Source organism: Adiantum capillus-veneris, chromosome 10 (genome assembly GCF_014529385.1).
Source record: "Adiantum capillus-veneris isolate H3 chromosome 10, ASM1452938v2, whole genome shotgun sequence".
Lineage (NCBI taxonomy): Eukaryota > Viridiplantae > Streptophyta > Polypodiopsida > Polypodiales > Pteridaceae > Adiantum > Adiantum capillus-veneris.
Genome location: NC_140940.1, coordinates 14005343 through 14011342, shown reverse-complemented (window position 1 = coordinate 14011342; position 6000 = coordinate 14005343).

Here is a 6000-nt window from a genome sequence, read left to right as displayed (position 1 = left end):
TACTCCATGCCAATCAAAACATTAGCCAGATTATCCATAATCTGGCGACGTGGAATGAAACCATATTGAGCCTGATGGAGTCCTGCAAAAAGATGGTCCTTAATGCGGTGCACCAGCATCTTAGCCAATATCTTAAACCACCGGCATCAAAGTAATCGGATGCCAATGAGAGAATCGCTCACAAAGCGCTTGCTTAGGCAGCAATTTAAGTAAACCTTCTTTCCAGGATATCGGCAAATCTTGTTTCTCCCATGCCGCATTAATCATGTAAAGCAGTGGATGCTCAAGATCCTCCTAGAAGGAAAGGAAAAATTCCACAGTAAGCCCATCAAATCCGGGAGACCGCTAGCGGCCCAAAGCAAGCAACGCACTATGCAATTCTGAAGCAGTGAAGGTGTCCTCAAGACCACATGCATCTTGCGGGGATACAATTGGAGTAACAAAGGAAAGCATCAATTGACGTGCATGGCAAGTAGCCAAAGATGTCTAAGAAGGAGCAGCAAACACCTGTCAATAATGCAAAACCATGGCATCCGCAAGTTCCTGCTTTGAAGAAGTCCAAACACTCGAGGAAAGCATAACACGCTTGATTGCGCACGAGATTCTTGAATGATGTAAATGCTTAAAAAATTGCTTTGAAGCACAGCCTTTGTCCATGAAGGCCTGTTGACGAGCACGTGTTTGCCATTTAGCAAGCTTTCGCTTGTCATTACGCTGAATACACACAGAGGCTTCACATAGCCCCGACATCTTAGAATCAGACAGAGGCCGCAAATCAGCCAACTCTTGCAGTCGTTGACAAGCATGTTTCACATCTTTGACCTCCCCTCGAGTGCACTGCAGGTAATGCTTGCCATAGTCACAAATAACACTTTGCACCCCCGTAACAAAGCGATACCAAGTGGCATCAAGATCAAGATGCATATGAACTAGCAGAGGGGAAATAACCTCAGAGATCATTCCCTGAAAAACCTCATGTGTGAGATAAGCATTATTGACAAGTAGCAGACGTTTCCGGGGAAGAGCCCGATCACAACGAGTCTGCCGAAAACTCACATCCAGCAAAACAGGGTAATGATCCGATAACTGCAAGGTGTAATCGATGTTGACCTCACATACAAATTCCTCATATTGTTGCAAATTAAGCAAATACCATCTGCCCAACCGCGCTCGATAAGAAGAATGGGCAACATGTTGAAAAGTAAAACCAGATGCATTTGGATGCAAATGCCGTCATATATCAGTCATCTGAGTAACAGCAAAGAGATTATCCCATTCTTGTCTTTCTGCAAACAACATATGTGAATTGCCAGTGGTACTATCATCCATCTCAGGGGTATTATTAAAATCACCACATAGGAATGATTTCGAGGTCCATGAGCGAGAAGAGATGTCTCGCCATAGAGCAGCCCTTTGTCCAAATGATGTATACGCATAAACACCGCCAAATTCATACACCTGACCATTCAACAAGCATTGAATCATCATCCAACGGCCATTCGCATCATTATACAAGAGAACTGGCTGAAGCTCATGCCGAACCAACATCAATAAACCTGAGTAATCATGCAAACCAGCATATGCAATCCAGTAACCTGCGAAATAAGAACACTGACCAACAAAGTCATGCTGGTTGTGTTCTTGCAAAACCACGATATCTGCCTTACATGTATGTACATAGTGCCAGGTCACTCGCCCTTCGTCCAGGTTACATAACCCACGCACATTATATGAAATGCATTTAATGCGACTATGCATTAAAACCATATTTACAACGGCACGAAACGGAAGGATCAAGTCGAGATGCCCATATGGACATCTCCATCCACCACATCCATGCCAAAACCCATTCGCTGAGTCAAAGCAGGAAACTTGTCCATAGAGACTGCCTGAGAAGTGGAAGCCTCGCCCAAAAGTACATCCTTATAAGAGTGCATCGCTTTTTCCCAACAGTCAATCAATGTGCGATTGTCATTGCAGGGAAGCTGCTTAAATGATACAATCTTATTGGCATTGACCAGAGGAACATAATTACGGGATGAAGGTGGAGTATGAATTTTTACTGTCTTTTTAGGTATCGCCCACGAGCCAACATTAATCGACGCAACATTTTTTCCTTTCCCTGCATTTACATTCCCAACATCCGCAGACGGCGGATTTTTGTTTTTCCCTTTATCTGCATTAGAAGCCACCTTCATTGCAGGGACTCCATTCGATTTAGCTTCACCAACAGATTTTCCTGTAGAGGCAGGGGCAGAGGAAGGAACAACAGAAAGAGAGGGCTGCAAAATGAAGGAGTACGAGCGGAAGTGCGAAGCGAGAGAGAGTGCGAGAAGAAGAGAACGACGATATGGTGAACTCGCTCTACTGTAATGTGTAGAGCATAGTGAGTTCTTATTAGGTTTTTACAAAAGAATATGTGTACATACCTGGCGGCCCGCCCACTTACCTGGGCGACCACATTGGGCTTTATACCCCAACAACCTCCCACTTAAAGTCCAATGTGGTACTTTAAGTGTGAGAGAAGCTACTATACAAGCTAATATACAAGAGATGTAGAGAAGTGATGTACTACCCTACACCTAACTGCTTGCGAAAATGCGCAAAGCTCTCTGAGGGAAGTCCTTTTGTAAGTAGATCAACAGGATTTTCTGTGGTGTGAACTTTGACAAGCTGAAGTTGCTTATCCTCGAGCATTTCCCTGATGAAATGATACTTCACATCCACATGCTTTGTCTTTGAGTGATAAACTGGATTGCGAGCCAATTGTATAGCACTTTGACTATCACAATATAACACAGGCATCTCTTCTTTGATTCCTAAATCTGTTACTAGTCGATTAAGCCAAATTGATTCTTTGCATGCCTCTGATGCTGCAACATATTCAGCCTCTGTAGTAGACTGAGTAACACAATCTTGTAATCTAGAACGCCATGATACTGCTCCACCAGCCAATGTAAAGACATATCCTGACGTAGACCTTCGGTTGTCTAAGTCACCTGCATAATCTGAGTCTGTAAAACCCTTTACACTTAGCTCCTGACTCCCATTGCATATACGCATACTCTTTGTAGCTTTCAGGCATCTCAATATTCCTTTCACTGCCTCCCAATGTTTCTTGCCTGGGTTTGACATGTATCGACTTACTACTCCCACTGCAAATGCAATGTCTGGGCGAGTAGCAATCATTGCATACATCAAATTACCCACTGCAGACGCATATGGAATCTTATCCATTTCAACCTATTCTTCCTCAGACACAGGACAATCTTGTTTGCTAAGTTTCACATATGGTGGCAATGGAACACTCAATGCCTTTCCCTTCTCCATATTGAAACGTTGCAAAACCTTGTCAATATACTTTGTTTGAGATAACCAAATCAACTTCTTTGACCTGTCTCTCTCAATGCGCATACCAAGTATATGACTTGCCTCACCCATGTCTTTCATGTCAAACGATTTTGCCATCTTTGACTTCAAAGCTGAAATTTCTTCCAAGTGCTTGCCAACAATCAACATGTCATCCACATACAAAATAAGGATCAGCCAACTACCATCCTTAGCCTTCTTTGTATATAGACAGTGATCGAACTCACTACGTTTGTAGCCTTGAGAAAGCATAAACTTGTGGAATTTATGGTCCCATGCCCTCGGTGATTGTTTTAAGCCGTAAAGACTCTTGAACAACTGGCATACCCAATCTTCCTTGCCTTTCTCAACAAACCCTTTTGGTTGCTGCATGTAAATTTCCACATCTAAATCACCATGCAAGAACGCTGTCTTGACATCCATTTGGTGCAACACCAAGTCTAATATGGCAACCAATGCAAGAAAGCATCTCAATGTAGTCATCTTGACCACCGGAGAGAAGACTTCATCAAAGTCAATGCCTTGTTCTTGCTTAAAGCCCTTGGCAACAAGCCTTGCTTTGTACTTTGGCTGACTATCATGAGCGGTGATCTTATACCTGTAAACCCATTTACAGGGTAGAGCCTTTTTGCCCCGTGGTAATTTAACTAGCTTCCATGTCTGGTTTTTATGCAGAGCTGTCATCTCTGACTGCATGGCCAATTGCCAATTCCCGGAGTCCTTCATTTGCACTGCTTCCTTGTAACATGAAGGCTCATTGCAATCAGTCAACATGACATAGTTCATAGATGGAACAAACCTATCAGGAGGTCGCGTGACACGTCTAGATCTACGCACAATAGGTGGCTCAGGCTCAGCCACAACCTGTGGTTCCACTCTATCCTGTCCTTGCTTCTCTTGAGCCCTGACATTTTGTCTTGCACGTGCAGGTCCATCTTCTTGGAAGACAACTCTTCTAATATCCTCAACCCTTTCTGGTTTAGAATAATATTTGGATTCATTAAAGTGAACATCATTGCTGCGGACAACCTTTCTGGATTCGGGATCCCAAAGTCTATACCCCATCTCACCAGAATTACCATAGCCTAGAAAGATGCACTTTCTACTCTTTGGCTCAAGTTTGTTCCTAAATTCCTTTGGAACGTGAGTATACGCCTCACAACCAAAGACTCTGAGATGCTTGTATGAGGGCATTTTGCCTGACCATACCATCTTTGGCACTGAATCCTTCTGCAAAACCTTGCTAGGAGATCTATTTACAAGAGGAATAGCTGTTGATACAGCTTCAGCCCAAAACCCATTTGGCAACTGTGCATTAGACAACATACTTCTGACCTTCTCTTGTATGGTCGTATTCATCCTCTCAGCAACACCATTTTGAGGAGGATTGTAAGGAGCAGTAAGTTCACGTTTTATACCTTTTGACTCACAAAAGTCCTGAAAGGCCTTTGAAACATACTCTCCACCATTGTCAGTGCGTAAGCATTTAAGCTTCTTGCCACTCTGATTCTCCACAAGTGTCACAAACGTTTTGAAAGCACTAAACGCTTCATCCTTGTGCTTGAGAAAGTAAACCCATACTTTCCTCGAGTAATCATCTATAAATGTCATAAAGTAAGAAGCTCCCCCTAGAGATAGGTTAGGCATAGGTCCACACAAATCACTATGAACAAGTGCCAACTGTGTATCTCTTCTACTGCTTCTATGCTTATGTGGTTGCTGTGTTTGCTTACCATACAGACAATGTTCACAGAATTCAAAATCATTAAATGAAAAGCCAGGCAAATAATCAGAACGAGACAAGATTTTCATTCCCTTCTTGGACATATGTCCTAACCGGCTATGCCACAAAGAAACGTTCGGCTGCTCGGTTACATTGATTACATTTTTAGAGACATTTGATACATAAATCATGTAAAGTCCTCCAGACTTTACTCCATGTGCTACTGTCATAGAACCGTTGGATATCTTCCACATGTTCTGCCAAAAGTGGTGACGTAGCCAGCATCATCAAGTAAACCTGTGCTGATCAAGCTCTTTGTAATTGCGGGAACATGTCTCACATTCTTCAGCGTGAAAGAAGAGCCATTCTGAAACTTCAATTGAACATCTCCAACACCTAAGATCTCACATGTCTGCCCATTGCCTAGCCGAACATGATCTTTAGTGGTCACATAAGAGGTAAACCACTCCTTGTTTGGAGACACATGAAGTGATGCTCCTGAGTCTATAATCCAGTCACTCAGTGCATTTCCATCAAATGCTGTAAGAAGAGCTGAGTCCATTGTATTCTTTAAGAAGTAGATGTCTCCTGACACTAGACTGTCATCCTCTGCAACAGTGTTTGTCACATTTATTTCTTGAATCTTCACTGAGGACTTGTTCTTCTCACCATGGTCTTCAGCTTTCTCTTTGCCTTTTTCTGCTTTCCATTCTCTGCAGTCTTATTTTAAGGTGACCCTTCTTGCCACAATGGTAGCATTCTATGTCACTCTTGCCTTTAGCACTGCGGGACTTGCTACGAGACTGATTCCTCTTTCCACCTTTGTACTTTTCTTTGGTCCTTCCCCTGACAACTAAGGCTGTTCCTTTGCCTTTGTCCATTGTCTTTCTATTGGTTTCTTCAGTAAG